This window comes from Oryx dammah, unplaced genomic scaffold, assembly GCF_014754425.2.
Source record: "Oryx dammah isolate SB20612 unplaced genomic scaffold, SCBI_Odam_1.1 HiC_scaffold_4, whole genome shotgun sequence".
In the NCBI taxonomy this organism is placed as follows: Eukaryota; Metazoa; Chordata; class Mammalia; order Artiodactyla; family Bovidae; genus Oryx; species Oryx dammah.
Window position 1 is genome coordinate 61,643,566 of NW_024070188.1, and position 20,121 is coordinate 61,663,686.

A 20,121-nucleotide genomic window follows, 5' to 3' on the forward strand; every position below is an offset into this window, starting at 1 on the left:
GTTTTTAAAAGAACACAAGTTATACTTAAAATCATTTTGGGGGGGGCGGGGGGAAATGAGAGCCTACTGAAGGAGGTCAGAGATTGCCACCATCACTCAACTCATAAGGCAGTGTGGTCTCAAGTATAGGAATATAATAAGAGCCCATCAGCTGGCAACATGTTCAACTTCCTGTCTGACACTGTGCCAGGTGCGTTAGATATGTTATCTTGAAAGTCAAAGTGTTAGTTGCTCTTTGGGACCCCATGGACTATAGCCTGCCAGGCTCCTCTGTCCATGGGATTCTCCAGGCAAGCATACTGGAGTGGGTTCCCTTCAACAGAAGATCCTCCTGACCCAGGGGTTGATCTCGGGTCTCCCACATTGCAGACAGATTCTTCACTATCTGAGCCAACAGGGAGGCCTCAAAATATTTATTCAGTTGCACTGGGTCTTAGTTGCGGCATGTGGGCTCTAGTTCCCAGACCAGGGATCGAACCTGGGCTCCCTGCATTGGGAGAGCAGAGTCTTAACCACTGGATCATCAGGGAAATCCACAAAGTGAAAGTTGCCAGGCTCCTCTGACAATGGGATTGTTCAGGCAAGAATACTGGAATGCGTTGTCATGCCCTTCTCCAGAGGATCTTCCTGAGCCCAGGATCGAGCCTGGGTCCTCTGTATTGCGGGTGGATTCTTTACCAGTGGAGCCACCAAGAAAGCCCATGTTATCTTGGTTAGTTACAGCAGCCCTGAGAGAGAGGAGTTGTCATTTGACAGATGAGGAAACAGAGGCTCAGAGAGATTCGAGTGACAGAGCTAGTTAAATCACTGAGTCAGAATTAAACTCAGGTCCATCAGCTCTAAAGCCAAGATGCTTTTATCCTGCTGCCCTGGATCCTGACTCCAAAACCCACTACATCACAGTCACAGCTGTGACCAGTCACAGGAAAGCAAACAGTTCAAGATCAAATAATTATAATAAAGTATTTTTCCCTACCCATGAAGTACACATTTGTTACCTCATTAAGACATGAATACATTTAAGAGTTTCCTAAATGCTCAAACCCAGCTTTTTACAGATACAGAAGTTTAAGTTATGCAACTGCAGGACTGCCCTGGCTCAGTCCCTGAAGGGGCAGAGCCTGAGGCTATAACCTTTTCCTTTTTACACTCTGACCCAAAATAAAAGCAAATGTGAAAAGGGGAGAGTAGGACCTTAAATTAATATTCCCAGAATTAAAAGGAATACTACTCTGAACTTCTTTACTGTTGTCAGCACTAATAAGCATTTTCAATTCAACATGTCACGACTGTCCTTGCCTGTCGCCTGCAGATTCAGGAGCTTCATTCAGTTCCCATGGAATGCGGGCACGTAGACTTCCAAGAATCAATCAGGTTTTACAAGTGCTTTGTTTAAACTGGTAAAATAGTTAAGTGATGTAGTAACAGAGACTCCGTACAAATGAGACTAACTGGTGCAAAAGGTTAGATTTTACAACTAGCCTGGCTTTGTACAGAGAAAAAAATATTAGCAGAAAAATCAGCAAATGTTCTGAAAAATCATAGGTGGAAATGGTACCACTCATCACTGCTATGAACCAAACAGGCCAATAGGCCCTTGAGCAACTGCTGTTCCCACCCCATTCCCACAGTACACAATGAATTTATGTCTGTTTGTCTTTCTATCCTCGCTGCCTGGCTGGCCCCAAACCATGAGCATGAAACAGAGTTAAACCTGCTGATCTGCAGGAGAGTCAGCTCATGACTTGGGCCTCGTTGTCGTGATGTTATATAAGAGACTAAACACATGTAGGCACACGCATCCCACACATACCCTTCAGGCTGCTGTTCATATTTATGCTACCCAAGCTTTTGTGATCACAAAACTGGAAAACAGCATAGTTCCTGAGTGAATATAAGAATCTCCTCTTGCAAGGAGAAATCTGCTTAATCAGTGAGAAAGCATACCTAGATTTTCCTTTCTGAAAGCCTAGTGAGCTTTACAAAAATGTTACAGAAATGATAAAGGGGCTGATTTGCACTAATCAAGGACTGTAGTTGAAAACAAAAATCACTACTGCTGGATCACATGGCCAGTCACTGGTAAATTACAGTTCTATATATATCCATATAAGTTACTTTCCAGTGGGGCCCAGAAGTGCCAAAATGCTTTCCCACATTTCTATATTTGCGGAGACTATTAACTCTTCAAAACTACTAGATTTCAGTAATCTTTTACCTACTTTATGCATCTCCCCAAAGTAAGCTGCAATTTACTGCAAGCAGGAGCTTTAGAAATCCATATTTTAATGTAATTAAAAAAACACCTTACCTGGTTTGAAAATGACAAAGCCAGCATAGGTGGATGTGAAATTAAAACAACTCCTAGGGAACAAAAGGTTCCAGATGGTTCTCTGCCATCCCCTTCCTTGAAGTTAAAAGGCTTCCTTATGGTTTCCTAGAACGATGCTACTTCCTGATGGCATACGGGGCCATAAAGGTACAATATTCTGCCATCTTACAGCATTAGGCAGAGCTGGACAAAGAAATACTGCACAAAGGCAGACCCGACTCTATGAAAGGAAAATAAAGTAGGTTTGCTTTGATCTTCCTTACCACCTTTTGTTAACAGGTTTATAAGAAAAAGGGGTTCTCTGATAGCTCAGTCGGTAAAGAATCCGCCTGCAATGCAGGACACTCTGGTTCGATTCCTGGGTCGGGAAGATCCCCTGGAGAAGGGATTGGTACCCACTCCAGTATTCTGGCCTAGAGAATTCCACGGACTATATATAGTCAGTCCATGGGGTCGCAAAGAGTGGAACATGACTGAGCGACTTTTACTTATAAGAAAAACAGTAAATACTACCCTAGAAGTATGTGCCATCAACCACGGAGTACCAGGTTCCTGCCATGCCTTTTGTAACATTTCTATAAATCTTTGCTGCATGAACACTTCATGGTGCTAGCAAAGTCCACTTTCCCTTGTCTGCTCTGTCATAAACAAATGTAAAACCCTGAGAGATCATTTATCTGATGGTAAGGTACAGATACTAAGTTTTCTTTAAAACCTTTTCCTAAACATTAGGTATCGCTAGCTAAGTTGAGAAGGCAATGGCACCCCACTCCAGTATTCCTGCCTGGAAAATCCCACGGACGGAGGAGCCTGGTAGGCTGCAGTCCATGGGGTCACTGAGGGTCTGACACGACTGAGTGACTTCACTTTCACTTTTCACTTTCATGCATTGGAGAAGGAAATGGCAACCCACTCCAGTGTTCTTGCCTGGAGAATCCCAGGGACGGGGGAGGCTGGTGGGCTGCTGTCTATAGGGTCGCACAGAGTCGGACACGACTGAAGCGACTTAGTAGCAGCAGCAGCTAGGTTGAAAATGTTATAAAACGCCACATTAAACTTTAACCCAGTAACATATGCTAGAGAACCTTTAGGCTTTCCTGTTCATTATTCTCAGTGATAATACTTTATTAATATACATCACATGGGCTTCTGAATTCCTCAAAAGTTAAAATGCTTATGAAAGGTCCTTTCCTTTAATAATGACAGTCTCATGAACTTAGATAACCAATTTTAGAGATTCAAAATGAGGCAAAGAAATCAATCATTGGATTCAATAGAAGAATGAGACAGATGGCCAGAGCAGTGTTTCTAAAAATCACCTAATCCATCACTGGTCTATGAGCAAATTACATGTTTAATTTTTGAACCGTACAATTAGAAAGACAAGAAAACTAAGAAACAGGCTCCTCATTTTTAGGAGTTTTGGTAAAACATCAAAGATGCAAGATGAGGTGCTCTGGCGGATGACACTGGAGGGCAGGCAGGTGCCAAGTCATATAATTGTTCTCCCAAACAAGGACAGGGGCATCAGTGAGGAGTGGTAATGACTAAATGTGTGATTCAGATGGGCCAGTCTGGCAGCTGTGGTTGGATAGGTAGGAAGGAACAAGGAGTGAGACTTAAGAAAACCTTGTCACATAATAACTTTGTCCAAGTGGAGAAAAGGGATCTCAAGCGATGGCTGGGAGGAGAGAAAGCAAAAGATAGAAATACAAGAATCACTCATTCACTTTTTTTATACAGGCATCCCCCAGCAGGTGGAAGACTTATGCATGGGAGTGAGCATGGGTATACCAACAGTCCAAATAAAAGCTGAGATGTAGGCAGTGGGAAGAAAAGGTTCATGTTTTTATGAAAGATGCAGATGAGAATGAGGGTTTTACATCTGCAGAAAAATCAAAGCTGAGTGATGGTCTGAATCAGGATCAAAATGATCAACGGTTTGAAATAATGGACTGTAGCTAAAAAGATGGGTTTAGTTGTGATACATATGAACACCTCTTCTTGTACTAAAAAGGAACAACTGCACAGGTACAAAATGAAGACCTACCCCAGCTTCAGCAGACAAGGAGGGAAGGCCCTCGGACAGTAAGTTTCCTCCATCTCAGTGTGATGAGGCTGTGACCATCGTGACAGCGTCACGGGCCACACAGCCAGTGTGCTGGGTCAGAGCAGCAAGCCTTCTCCATTTCTTGGTCCTCAGATCACATGGTCTCAGATCGATATTTCAAATGGGATGAGAAATAAGAGCCTATTCAGAAAAGAAGCTAAGACTTATAAAGATTCAAGCCTGTACCATAAGAGGATCATTGGAAAAAAAGTACATTTTCTCTGGAGAAAATAGGACTCTGGAGGAATAAAAAGAATGGATTCTAAAGGCGAACTTTTAGTGTAGTTTAAGCACACAGACTGAGGCTGGGTGATTGGAAGTTACCAAATGTAACGGTCTGGGCCTTCCATCATCGAGGACAGTCGTGCACAAACTCTGACTCGTGGTGATAAGTTGGGCTAATGCATGGTACACAGGTTGGAGTTTCAGACTCTAGAGTCCCTTCTGATCCCGCCATTCCGTGACCTGACGAAAATGAAAACTCAAGCTACATCCTCAGGGAAAACAGTCAGGCAGAGAGAAAGAGCCCAAGAGAGGTTCAAATTACCCTTTTCCTTACTGTCACTGAGTCTCCACACTTAAACTTCACAGGGCTTCACTCTGTAGGCAGCTCTGCAGCCGTATTGCTTTACTCATTCAACTGATGCCCCCCAGAGGTTTCAGACTTAAAGCTAAATAATGAAAACAATGGAAGCCTCCCTCAGTGGGTGTTCGGATAGCAGAGGCCCCTGCTATGATTCCTGCAGCTGCAGCTTGCAGACCTCCCTCTTCTCTCACCCACCCACAACTTACTGAAAGCTACCGGGTGAAAAACTCTGGGGAAGGGAGCATAAAGGTGAATAAGATATACAAGTTTTCCTTTCACAACATAATTTATTACGAATGGCTCACTGTGGCTGTGTGTGACTTGAGAGACTTGAGAGATGAGAGCTAAAGGTTTGTGAGTGAAAAAGCAATAAATATAAGCCAATTCAGTTTATTACTTTATGGACATTTTAAGGTGAAAGACAGTCCTATGTCTTTAGGCCAGTGAAGAACAGAACAGCTCAAGAACAATGTGTTTCAGACTCTGAAACCTACCTCCCACCCCCGCCAATCCTTACCCTCTGCTGCTCTTCCCAATTCTAAAACAAAAACTGACATCAATTGGGATTTTTCTTTCCAATTTAGGAAGGTTTATTACCCTCTTTTAACCTTAAAATTTTCTCTCAAAAAGTAATTTAAGTGTTTTGGATAACTTTAGAGGTAAACCCTTGGTTTTCTTTCTGTGGGTCGACGTATCAGTCAGGGTTCAGTTCCGTGTCTTTGGAGAAAAATACAATATGTAAAATATATATGCTAAGTCACTTCAGTCGTGTCCAACTCTTTGCAACCCTATGGACTGTAGCCCACCAGGCTCCTCTGTCCATGGGATTTCCCAAGCAAGAACACTGGAGTGTGTTGCCATTTCCTTCTCCAAAATATATATAAAGAGATTTAAGGAAAAATAGCTGCTGCAGTTGTGGAGGCTGCCAAGTCCAAAACTGCTGGGAAGGCCAGCAGGCTGAAACTCAAGCATGACTTGTATGTTACATCCTTGAGGCAAAATTCTTCTTTCTCTGGAAAACCTCAAGTTTTCACTCTAATAGCCTTCAATGATTGGATCAGACTGCCTAGATTATCAAGGATAAGCTTCTTGATAAAGGAGGAGATATTTAAAGTCAACTGACTGTAAATGTTAATCATATCTGCAAAATACCTTCACAGCAACACCTACTCCAATGTTTGACCAAACTGGGCCCTGTAGCCTGGTCAGGTTGACACATAAAGTTAACCATCTCAGTCAGTGACCCCAAGATGAAGACCCTATTCCCACACTGAAATAAAGCATGTCAGAGGTCTATCTGTCAATGATCATATCCTTCAATGAATAGGCTAGATACTATCTACTCAAATCATTTCCAATATCGCACTGCTCTATGAAAATAGTATTCATAAACTGGACACCTCAGAATAGATTAAATCCCCCTGTATTTTCACTGATGATTTTTCAGAGAATCCAATACAGGTTGGCTTCAAAGCATCAAATAAAATCCTTTTTTATCATTATAAGAACTAAACAGCCTGGTTGTACAAAAATTAAATGGTCTATAAAGTACAGATATGAAACTTAAAGAAATCCTTCCTACTGTTTCAATTAGAGGAAACTATGATATGTAGATATATATGGAAGGAGAGATAGTGAAATAAAACACATTTTTCATGAGAAGATAAAGTGTGCACGAAGGTTTAAGGTACTAAACTTTACATAGTTACTGATTTATTTGTTAACTAGAGCCAACTCTGACCAAAGACGAATTATACAATTCTCTGGCACAGTTCTGAAATCAACCTAGTGGAAGGAAGTGACTAACAAATGCTAAAAAAGTATAAAATGCTGGTGGGCAAGTTTGAGATTTGGTCATTTTTATTCAGTTGAAGGCTCCCAGTGAAAAGATTAGCCCATCCATTGTAACTGTGTGCAACCAACCAGAAGCCTAAACCTAAATTATACAGGTACGGACTTCCCTGGTGATCTAGTGGTTAAGACTTCACCTTCCAATGCAGGGGGTACGGGTTCGATATCTGGTCAGGGAGCAAAGATTCCACATGCCTCAGGGCCATAAAACCCAAACATTAAAAAAAAAAACCAAAAACAGTATTATAATAAACTCAATAAAGCCTTTAAAAATGGTCCAAATCTTTAAAAGTAAATAAATTATACAGGTAAGAGAGAAGTATACTTGGGTTAAATAGCCAGCCCAGAAGCTTTCAAAATTTGCAAGTGCTAAATAAAAAATGTCCCTAACTCATCAAAGTGTGTGTTAGTCACTGAGTCGTGTCCAACTCTTTGTGACCTTGTGGACTGTAGCCTGCCAAGAATTCCTTTGTCCATGGGATTCTCCAAGCAAGAATACTGGAGTGGGTTGCCATTTCCTTCTCCAGGGGATTTCCTGACCCAGGGATAGAAACTGGGTCTCCTATATTGCAGGTGGATTCTTTACCATCTGAGCCACCAGGGAAACCCAATGCATCAATAATCACTTAAAAAAAAAAGGATATGAAGTGCTTCCATGTAGATATTACTAGCAACCCAGTTTGTTTTTTGATAAACACAGTTTCTGTCTTGCCTAACCTAGGGCCATCAAGATTTCAGGGGGCTCTTATATAGAAATAAATAACACCTCAGAAGGATGGATGAGTTGATAAGGACACTCAAGGCACCCCGAAATTTCACCTCTAAAACCTTTTACCTTACACATCCGTGTTCTAAGCCCTCACTTTAAAACTCATGTAAACTTCAGACAGGCTACTGAGGAAGCATTACAATGCCAAATGAGACTTGGCAAACTTCCTAAAATATCACAAACACACGATTTTGCCTTTTTATCATAAGGCAAAATAGCTACACTTCCATTGTTAAAGGTACTAAAATGTTGGCTGTATTAAAAAAAAAAATGCTGTTCCAAATACACGCAATAGTGCAGAAAGGAATCAACCTCATAATAAAAATCTCTTCTCCCTGTCAAATTTTTTTTTTGCTGGAGATAGTATTACCTGGGCTCCATAGGCACAGAGGAAGAGACTCACCCTGAACCCCTGAAACAAGAGGCACCCATGACTCCCTAAAGTGCAAAGCCAGGCTGCATCCAGTTCAGTATAAAAAGACTTTGTCCTTGCTTTCTGTTTACAAACCAAAAGAGGGCGGTTTACATAACCAAAGTTGTTTGCTTAAAAACAACTGCAATACTGAAAATTGTTCCATGAATTGTTTTCAGGTAGGTACATCAGTCCCCACTCCAGTACTCTTGCCGGGAAAATCCCATGGATGGAGGAGCCTGGTAGGCTGGAATCCATGGGGTCGCACAGAGTCAGACATGACTGAAGTGACTTAGCAGCAGCAGGTACACCAGTAATAGAAAACCATGTGCTCTGTACAAGAAAAAGTCATCATACCCTTCAGAGCAGTGTGAACTCAGCTTCACAGGTGTCCAAGAGCCATACGCCGAGTCCTATTTCTGAACCAGCAGCCAGATTTAGAATAGCCCTTTTCTCTTTCCTCCTGACATTCTATGCTCCTCCTCTTCCAAAACCTTCTTGAATGACTCCTTAATCGCCTTCACAATGACATGAGGTTCTAATCATGTGTATGGCTTAGACCTGTGTTGTACAAATTGGTGGATGATGGGGACTCTTTTTTTTTCCCCTCCATGCTCAGACTAGCAGGCAAATGTAAATAAACAAGATGACATTCTCAAAGCTGACTACTTCAGATACAGTTGGACTACCAAGAAATTCAATTAGAAATGCCAAACTAGTGTTCTTTCCCACGAGGCTTCATTGGATTATAAGACTATGGCATTTGTCCTCTCATAGGTCTCCTGAACTAAAAATAGCTCTATCTCCCTTTTCTCTATTTTCATGCTTTCTTTCTACTGTACAGCCATTTCTTCAACTTGTATTTTACTTTCTGATTCTCAGCCTGGGACTTAACACAAAGTCTCTGGACAAAGCATGTGGATGTATCTTGCTATATACCAACAAGAGCATCTTCACAGAGATGGTAGATGGTAGGAAGCCACTGTTGCAAGATAAATTAATGTGTTTGTTCTAGCGTTAAGCATATTATATAATAATGTCATTTTCGATATTAATTTTTTTCACTGAAGAATGATACAAATTTTAATAAAGGATGGCAAAAAGTTTATTTGTTCAATTACCACAGTATCTACTGTATATCTAAAGACAATCTGAAGGCATCTAAACCCAGGACTTCCTGGAGGAAGTGACATTTTAAGATTTACTAAGTTCAAGATATAAAAATCTAAATTACAAAGTGAAGGAGATAGTGTTTTCTTAGGGAAAATGTCTCTGCACGTGTGCATGTCTCACTCTCTTAAAGACTCACACACACACAACACCAGAATTGGCCTTGTAAATGGAGCTTCTGCAATTTAAGAAAGTCTCTTATAAAATTCAATAGGAAACTGACAAATAAGACAGCTTACTGATATTTTCCCTCTCATGTCTGCACTTTGAAGAAACCCAAACTTTCTTATGGAAGTTAGCAGAAGGCAAGCTGTATATGCCTCCTCTATTTACCTCGTAGGGAAAGTCACTTAGTCATGTCTGACTCTTTACAACCCATGGACTATACAGTCCATGGGCTTCACCAGGCCAGGATACTGGAGTGGGTAACTGTTCCCTTCTCTAGATCATCTTCTCAACCCAGGGATTGAATCCAGGTCTCCCACACTGCAGGCATCTGAGCTACCAAAAAAGCCCAAGAATACTGGAGTGGGTAAGGCTATCCCTTCTCCAAAGGATCTTCCCAACTCAGGGATCAAACTGGGGTCTGCTGCATTGCAGGTGGATTCTTTACCAGCTGAGCTAACACATTCAACGAAGTGACGGTGACTTCTTAAGGATATACAAACCTGGCAAGTCCATCTTTGTGGTTTGAAAAGACTGGAAGTCCACCTTTCATGTAAAGTGCAATAATCCTATAGCAATCACACTTAAAGAACATTTAGAACTATAATATGTTAATAAAAACACATTTGAATACCATAAAAAGGAAACAAAAACAAGCCAAGATGGCTGGCATGGCTGTCCGACTCAGTTACAACACAATCCATGAATCTCACAGGCCAGTGTGTCACAATCTTCTGCTGGGAGGTTGTGTGCAACACTGTGACAGGTGAAGAGCACCCATGTGCCTTGCTGATGCTTCCCATACCTGGGACAAGCCAGTGGCCCTGTGATCACAGCTGCTGTCAAGCCTGAGTCAGCACTATATTCGAATCTCTTATTATGGAGACTTCACAAATAGAAAATTTGCTTAAGGGAGAGCTTTAGCATGCCAGGGTCCACAGTGTCACAGTCATGCAGTACTAATCCTTAATAGTCATGACCACAGTAATTACAACACTTCATGCCTTTGTGTGTCAGACACTGATCTACATGTTTGATGTGCAGTAACTCATTTAATCCTCACTCTATGAAGCTGGTACCAATTTCTCTGTTTTAAAAAGGAAGAAACTGAGGAATGGTCAAATAACTCATCCAATATCCCTCAGCTTGTGGGAGTGGGGAGTAGAGCTGAGATTGAAACCCAGGCAGCCAGACCCCAGAGTCCTAGCATAAAGTAATTTGTTGTTGTTTAGTCACTAAATCATGTCCAATTCTTTTGCAACCCCATAGACTGCAGACCACCAGGCTCCTTTCTCCATGAGATTTTCCAGGGAAGAATACTGGAGTGGGTAGTCATTTCCTTCTCCAGGGGATCTTCTCAACCCAGGGATCGAACCTGTCTCTCATATATTGGCAGGCAGATTCTTTACCACTGAGCCACCTGGGAAGCCCCAGCACAAAGTAATAGTTTAGCATTATCCCTAAATAATTAGGCAGTCAATTCTGAGAGTAAGACTATATGTCTTTCCATGTGCTCAGTTTCAGTATAATCTTGAGGAAAAACAACAACAAAAAAGATACTCTTCTTCAGGGATCATTGCCATTGTATCTCCCCTACTGTCCTTTCAGTTTTGGCCTTGGATTTTACAGTTAAGCAGACACCAGCTACAAGGAGCAGAAAAGAGGAGACCAGTTCTGCCAGCGGAGTAGGCACTGGCAACCCACTCCAGCACACTTGCCTGGAAAATCCCATAGACGGAGGAGCCTGGTAGGCTGCAGTCCATGGGGTCACAAAGAGTCGGACACGACTGAGCGACTTCACTTTCACTTTTCACTTTCATGCACTGGAGAAGGAAATGGCAACCCACTCCAGTGTTCTTGCCTGGAGAATCCCAGGGACAGGGGAGCCTGGTGGGCTGCCGTCTATGGGGTCGCACAGAGTCGGATATGACTGAAGCGACTTAGCAGCTGCAGAAGGCTTACCTCTGCCAAAGGTAAGCCCTCTCAGAAAGGGCTTCCAATCACAATGGATGGCACCACAGAGCCTTGCAAGCACACACAACTGCAACTTAGAAGTGTCTCTAGAGGTTCTGACACAACAAAATCAGAGATAGTCATGTGAGGTGAGGTTCAAAGACATAGATGTGAATAACACTATTGAGAAAAATTGCAAAATGAAAAGAGCAGAGCTTACCAGACCAAGCCTTTGGTAAAATATCATGGAATGAGGAGAAAGAAGAGGTGAAGGAAAGATCAGCCCATCAGGTCAGGTATGAGACGGAAGGGGAGAGCATCAAGGCTAAGGTCATCTGGGTGCCACTTATTTATAGACGGAAGAAACAAGGGCTGGTCTCCAGCCAGGCACCTGGTGATTAGAGTTCATGGGTCACCATGAAGATCTCTGGGACAAGTATATAATTGTCTACAAAAAGAACCCTTTAGTTATCTACCCAAAACTGAACTTTATTTTGAGGAGGAGGAGGAAGAGGAAGGCAGTGTAGCAACTGAGCAAAGTAGACAAAAAGAAAGCTAATTACCTAACATTGTGTCTACCTGAACATACTCAGATAATAAAGTGCATAAATATGTCCCAGAATATGTGTATACTCATATTCATATTTACTTCTCTTTCCTTAAAAAGAAAATGACTGGGCTAAAATAAGAGAGTAAGCTCAATAGTTTAAGGGCAGTAGCTGTTACAATTTTCCAGGTGGTTTTCATAAGATAAAAGATACACTCAACACCTTCAAATTAAACCTAAGGTCAACTGGAAGAGCATTAAGTAGAAATGGATCTAAAGTATTTCTCAATCTTGATTGCACACTGGAACCACCTGGGGAATCTTTAAAAAATACTGCCACCTGCCTCCTACCCCTAGAGATACTCAGATAATTGCCTAGGGTGCAGGGTGAGTATCGAGTATTTAAAAGGTCCCCAGGTGATACCAACTGAGACTACCCAAGGTGAGTGAGAACCAATGATCTGAACCAACAAGGCTCCAGCACATGACCTCAATAATTGGTTCAACAACATGACCTTGTGGCAAGGACTGAGCTATATTTAACTAAACCCAGCAGGGCTGTGGGGTGTACTACCTTAGAGCCTCTACTGTGAAAAAAACCAACCCAGCAGGAATGACGGAAGCAGGCAATCAGGCCCTGTTTGGTATGTCTGCCGCACTAAAGAGGTCAGGAGCTTCTGGGAAACAGAGGCCTGGCTGGATTAAAACCTTGAAAAGCAGTCAGGTGTTTTCACTACAGCCAAGTACTATACACATTACTGTCCACCCAAACAGGCCTTGTGTTGGGTTGTGGGAACACTAAAAGCAAGGGGGTTCCTTCTAGAATTGCACCTTGGAATTTCAACTTTTCCTAGACTATAACAGTGGTGTCAGGGATACAGGTTGTACACGTGGAAAGTTATGCCATAGTAAAAGATATTTCTGTGTACCACAAAGCCAGTTCTAAAAAGGAGACTTTTAGAGCATTAAAAAAGTCATGGAAGAAATTAAGACATCCCAAATCTCAATACTCTAAACTGAAATATCACAGTTTTACTAAATATGCTTGCAAAGCCCAGTTCATAGATACCAAATGCATTTCACTCAGCTTCCTTTCTGCTTCATTTTCCATACCTACATTCATCTGCAGCAACATGGACACAACTAGAGATGATCACACTAAGTGAGGTAAGTCAAAACGAGACAACATCATATGTGGAATCTACAATATGCCACAAATGAACCTATCTACAAAACAGAAATAGACTCACAGACAGTACAGACTTGTGGCTGCCAAGGGGTTGGGGGTGGGAAGGATGAACTGGGAGTTTGGGGTTAGTAGATGCAAGCTATTACATACAGAATGGAATGGATAGACAACAAGGTCTACTATATGGCACAGGGAACTACATTCAATATTCTGGGATAAACCATAATGGGAAGTATAAAAAACAATGCATATGTCTGTATAACTGAGTCACTTTGCTGTAAAGTAGAAATCAGAACACTGTAAATCAACTGTACTTCATTAAGAATTTTAAAAACTGGTTTTTCTAGAAAAGAATAAGCCTGAACACTGTACACATTTAGCTAATAGAACCTTAGACCATGCTCAGTGATTAAAGGTCCAAACACATTATCAAGACTTTTTACAAAGCTCTACAGTAACTGAGAACTGATACTGAATTGGCCAATATAAATTCTGCCAACAAAGAAAACAAGTTATAGTAATACTTCCAACTTTCTTACTGCAAAAAAAAAAAAGGAAAAAAGTTCCAAATTCTGGAAAGCCGTATTTCAAGGGATTGGAAGACAGACACTAAGCAGGAGAACTCGGACTAGCATGGGATGTCCTGTATGACAACACTCCTGTTCATCACCAACTTCAGCATGGAGACTCCACAAGAAATACATACTATGGAAAAAAAGAAGCCGATGGCATCTGAGCCAAATATATCCTCATTACACCCTGGGCTCTGGGAGCACCTCCACAGGTTTTCCTGGTTCAAGTGAACATCATGTAGTATCCCTAAGGGCACCAATTTACTTTGAGGTGACTACATTGCTTTATTCAAAGAACTTGGTGCAATGTCTAAAAACCAAAACTAAACATAACAACAAGTATTGACAAGGATGCAGAGCAAGTAAGACTCATATACACTGCTTGTAGGAATGCAAGACTGCACAGCCACTACAGAGAAAAGTTCATTGGTTTCTTATAAACATGTAGTTACCTGAGTCAACAATTCCACTCCTAGGTATTTCCCTTAGATAAATAAGACGACCTTGTACCTAAGTGTTTGCAGCAACATTTATACCACCAAAGCCTGGAAATATCCAATGTTTCTCAATGGGTGGATGGATTAATCTATGGGACTTCCTTTGAATCTCAAATGCATTATGTTAAGTGAAAAAAATTCAGACTCAGAAGTCTACGTGTAGGATGCCACTTTTATGACATTCTGGAAGAGGCAAAACTAGGATGGTGAGCAGATCAGTGGTTGCCAGGCATTGGATCACAGAGAAGCCACAAGAGGGAATTTTCTTGGGTGAGAGAACTTTTCAGGATCATTACCATAGAAGTAGTTACATGACTATACATTCGACAAAACTCAATGAATCACATACACCCCCCAAGCAGTAACCTGTGTGCATATTCAAAAGTTTTAATAAGAAAAATTTCAAGGATTTTACACTTTTTCTTTTCACCAGTGTATTTTATGGAGAGTCTTTTAAATTGGCTATCTTTACTTTTCAACTGCTAGTCTATTAATCACATAATCTGCTACAACCCCCGCTCTGAAATGCCCCAACTCGGGGGTGGTCAGAGCCAGGAACAGCGCCAAGTGCTCTCTTTTCTTTTCAGTGTCTGAATCCTTGACTGGCTCATCCCCCTCCCTTGGCTGGCTCAGCACTGCTCAGTTATGCTTCTCCTCCTTTCTGGCTTTCCACCTCCTGTCCTTGAAGTTTTCCTTGGAGAACCCTCCTCATTTTCAAGGCCTCCATTCCATTCCCCTTATGGAATGAATCTGCCCAGAGTCCCAACCTTCATTTTCTCCTTATTCCCACCCTTCCAGGTGTCCATTAAACATTTTACTTGCAGCTCAAACCTCTGTGTTTAAAGCAGAGGTTTGTCCAGTTCTCCCACCAAAACCTGGTCCTCCTCATGACTATATTCCTGCCACCCTTCAACAAATGAACCCAACTCAAACCTGGAGTATAAACTTAAATGTTAATGTTTTACCTGCATCCTTGGACACATGCCTCTATAGAATCTTGAATTAAATCATTCTCTTCCCACTTTCACTGCCATGCCATAGTGCCAGCCCAACGCCTGCCCAGGAGGTTCCTGCAGGAACTTCAAAGCTGGTCTGTACGTCACCGCATGCATCCTTCCTAAGACCCTCCCCTAGTCTACAACACTACTTCAAAATGAGGATCCCGTGGGTAGAATACCAATTCCCCTCCTGATCGCCAGAGATTTGGCTGATCTGCCTGACTACATGTATGTTTCTCATAACCTCCCTCCTCCCCTTGCTCCCGATACCCTTCCCAAAGCAGCAAAATTCAATCAAGGGAACGGCTTTCCCTAATGAAGGGACCGTACACTTCCAAAATGCACAGCTGAGCACTTGTGCCAGACCTTGCTAATCAAGCTTTCAAGATCCACAGGTAAAGAATTACCTAATTTATCGCACTTTATCAAGATATGTTATCCTTAGGAGTCATCAACAGTTTCTCACTGCCTGCAGAATCATGGACTAACCTCTGAGCTTGATCACTCAACAATACGGCCTCAAGGTGGCTTCATTCCTAAGCCATCTTCTAGATTCTTTCATGCTGAACTTCACACGACTCACTAGGACCCCAATTTTGCTCTTTTCCACATCTGCACCTGTATTTTTCTCTCCTGCCTCCATTCAACTTTATATGCCACTTACCTATTTTAAAAGTTTAAGTTAATTACTACACCCAGTACATCCTCCCTGATGAAAGGCCACAGCTTAGAAATAATTCTTTCTTCACTGAACTCCTCATAACCCTGTAATTATTTGCTTGTGGGTTTTGTTTTTCTTTTGAAATCTAAGGCTCATGTCTTTATCAACCTTTCAGTCACCATTATGTTTTTGAGAAGGTACATATTTCTTGGTGAAATTATTCTAAACCTTAATATTTTCAATTCATATTAATAGACTTGAGTTTAAAAAAAAAAAATAGCCCCAGGGACTTCCCTGGTGGCACAATGGATGAGAATCCACCTGCCAATGCAGGGGACATGGTTCGATCCCTGGTCCGGGAAGATCCCACATGCCACGGAGCAGCTAAACTTGTGTGCTACGACTGAAGCCTGCATGGTCTAGGGTCCGCAAGTCACAACCACTGAAGCCCATGCCACCTGGAGCCTGGGCTCCACAACAAGAGAAGCCACCTCCGTGAGAAGCCAGTGGCACCACAACTACAGAGTGGCCTACATGCAACGATAAAGACTCAATACAGCCAAAAAAAAACCCTCTTAAATGATTATTTTTTATGCCCCAGGAGACAAAGACGTTAGAATTCTTTTTTACAGCACATGCCAATGTAAATTAGTGATTCACACACATGCCTAACTAACACATCAATTAAATGCAGGCTCCTGAGCCTACAGGCCTAGTCTAATACTTCCCTTCTGCTTAGCAAGATGTAAAGGTAATTAGCTAAAATATAACAGGGGAAAAGTTATCTATTCACCTGAATGAGGCATTACTAGCTCTAGGATGTGAATTTCAAAATGGATGAGTTTAATGCTATCTGAACCCCACCTAACAATTTTTATTTGCAGACCCTGAAATCTAAGATCTTAAATACCACTTTATAATTTGGAAAAAACACAGTGAAGAGTCATGAACAAGATCACACAGAAGGTGAATGTTCTTCCACAGCGCTGCCTGCTAAAGAGAGAAAAAGCCCAATTCCAGGTTCTAAGTCATTTCCCCCAAAGGAGTGTCAACAGATTTCACAGGTCATCAGTATTAACTTATTCCCAGTGTATAAAAGTGTACTCTCACGGATTAGTCAAGAGCAGCTCTAGATTTGGTTTTAACTCAATAGGCTTTTTTTAAGGAAGTTATTAAATTGATAAATTAGCTCTGCACACTCACTGTCACAGTTCTTGAGCACTAGTATAAAATTAAATACACAAAGCTTGGGCAATTTCATGAATTTCAGTCTGTTACACAAAATAATAACCTGAATAGACTTGACATCCTCTAGTGGTGAAACTGAAAACTTGTTTCCAAGTCAATTATTTTGCTCAGTTCTTGCCTGCCTTTGGTTATTGCAACACAAGTGGAAAGAATGGTTTGTTTAAAGAAAAAATAAAAAATTCATCATAAAGAATGTGACTTGATTACTTTTGAGTAGAAAATAAATGCTGACAGAAATACAGTTCTGAATGCTGAAAGAAATATGATTTTATATTCTACTTTACAATAGTCTTAAAAAATGTCTCATTTTATGGGTGGTATACTGCCAGTTTCAACCCATCTTTGATACACACACACATACATATGTATATAATAATGAACACATTACAGGTGTTACTTTTATAATCATCTGAGATTCTAATCTAAATTGCCCTAAAGTTGGACCACAGTCTTTTCAGGGACAGAAAAACTAAGACATTTAAGAATGGGCTCTACCTCCTAATAACCTAAGTCACTCAGTCATGTCCAAATCTTCGCAACCCCATGGACTGTAGCCTGCCAGGCTCTTCTGTCCATGGAATTCTTCAGGAAAGAATTCTGGAGTGGGTTGTCATGCCCTCATCCAGAGGATCTTCCTAACCCAGGAATCAAACCCAGGTCTCCTGCATTGCAGGTGGATTCCTCACCATCGGAGCCACCAGGGAAGCCCAATAATCTGATCTAAAAGGGAATAAAATAAATCCTTCAACAAATGTTGCCATTTAAGGTGGCAATGTTCTCGTCTTGATGGTAATGAAAGACAGAAATTCCCACCCCATCCCCCAAAACCCACCTCAATATAACCCTGTAATTATAAAAAAAAAAAAAAAACACTTGCAGCATTTGTATGTTAATATTAAATACATCCATAAGACAAAAAGTACTACACTGAAGTCTGATATTCAGATATAGGTCACATATTTTAAATATATGAAAACTTCCTAAGTTGTTACAATCCTCAAACAACTGCCACCCAGATTTACATATATATATTTTTTCACCTTTCTTCTTTCTTTGGCACCTAATCACACAGGTCTTCTGACCATGAAAAGCCATAACAGTAATCCAGGGCTAGAAAAATAAGGAAAAGATGTGAGCCAGAAATAAGCTTTAGTTAAACTATGGTGGTTTAGTCACTAAGTCATGTCCAACTCTTGTGATGCCAGGAACCATACATAGGCTGCCAGGCTCCTCTGTCCGTGGGATTCTCCAGGCAAGAATATTGGAGTGGGTAGCCATTTCTTTCTCTGGGGGATCTTCCCAGCCCAAGGATCAAACCCTGGTCTCCTGCATTGCAGGCAGATTCTTTACCAACTAAACTACAGTTATTCATAAATTTGTCCTTTGGAAACTGAAGTTTCCAGGCAGAGATGTGGAAGAATTGTCTTCTATGAACAAGATGGTAGCCAGTTAAATTGCCCTTTTCATAAAGAAAGTATTTCACTGACAGCCATATGGTTGATTTGTATGTTGTTAGAAGCATGACCAGTTCCTTAGTAAACATGCCTGAGCACTGAATAAAACTAGTTTGTAATTCACTAACATCTGAAAATCTTGTTCATGTGCAAATTCTAGAAAATGCTTATTATTTTTAGCATAAAACGTGAACAATTTTGCTTCAGAAGCAGTTTGTTGTTGTTGCTGTTATTTTTTCCTTTGTGAGGATTAGGCACCAAACCGTTTATATCCTTAATGAGGATACTGCCCTCCTGCTGCACTAACCCTCAGAACCCAGTTTATCAAGTTCCCTAAAGCATTTACAAAGGCACGTCCTCTTAGCCACCCCTTCCCCACCCCAAACCAAAATAATGACCTGCCAATCTTTCAAACACAGTAAAACAAAATAAACCACCCTTCAGGAAGTAGCGTGACTTCAAAGTAAACAAGTTCAAGATTCCTTGTCTTAATCTTAGGTATTTTGGCTGGAGGGATTAAGTCTTCAGACTTTAGGTGCCCCAACTCTACGTAGCTGAAAAGATCCATCATCTGCAAATATGGTTACAGCTTTCCCGGACCTTTCGCATTAATAGAAGCACACCTTCTAAGTCAATACCTCTCTTTTGAGGGTGGAGGGAGTCTCACATTTAGGTAACAATTGTTTCCGATTATGTGTAAGCAGAAACCTCAACTCAACTGGGGAGCCTGCAATTGGCACGGTTTTTTTAAAATAAGAAACTGCCTCACCGCCCCCAAGTGTAGGAAGGTACCAGAAACAGTTTACTGGCCAAGAATAGAAGATGGGACTAGAAAAGAGAGGTGGATCCGCAAGCAAAAATGATCTCGAGGTGGGGAAACCGAGGGGGGCGGGGGAGACAATGCTCTCAGGGATGTGAGCTCTTGCCCCCAACCGCGGCTTGGAAGTGGAGGGAGGGGGGTTCCTCTGTACAGCGTTCGGAGGGGCCGAGACGATTTCCCACTTATGGTTGGTGCACTGACTGAAAACATGAACTCTTGAGGATCTTTTCAAGTTAGCGAATCTCTGAGGCCCCCACCATCCCGAAAGCAGCCCCCTGCTTCCCGACCCCCCGATCTCAGTCTTCTCGCGACCAACGTCGTAACTGCGGATCCCAGGACAATCACTCCGGAGCGCTGGGCTGCGTCCACCGCGTTGGACGACCCCGGCACCCGGTGCGCCAGTTAAAGCGAGGTTTGCGCAGAAAAGGATAATCCTGCGAGCCGCACCTGGACAAGGATTTTCCGGCTGGTGGTTTGGTTGGGGGAACGGGATTTCCCCATTCAACCGAACTAGACCCAGCCTGGCAGGTGGGAGAGGAGGACCGGCGTCTCCCCATTTCCTCCTCCCGCCCGCGCTCCCTGGCGCGCTTCCACCTGTTGGGGGAAGTCGAGCTGGAGCGCGAGAGGGGCGGCCCTGGCTGCGGCCGGGCGCCAGCGAACTTGGGCGCCGGGGACGCGCGGCGGCGGAGGGCGGAGGGCCAGCGCGCTCCGAGCCGGCCGCTCCGGGCCGCGGCCGGGCGGGGGAGGGGAGCGCCGGCCCCCCGCGAGCCCCGCAGCCCCGCTGGCC

General features: G+C 42.3%; 1 protein-coding gene and 1 non-coding gene across 4 annotated transcripts in view; both read right to left on the bottom strand.

Moving 5' to 3' along the window:
* Positions 1-20,121, bottom strand: part of MAP7 (microtubule associated protein 7) — a 177,535-nt gene that overhangs the window by 156,866 nt on the left and 548 nt on the right. The window lies entirely within an intron of this gene.
* TRNAG-CCC lies at positions 458-530 on the bottom strand. The gene has a single exon. It is a non-coding gene; the product is annotated as a tRNA-Gly (tRNA).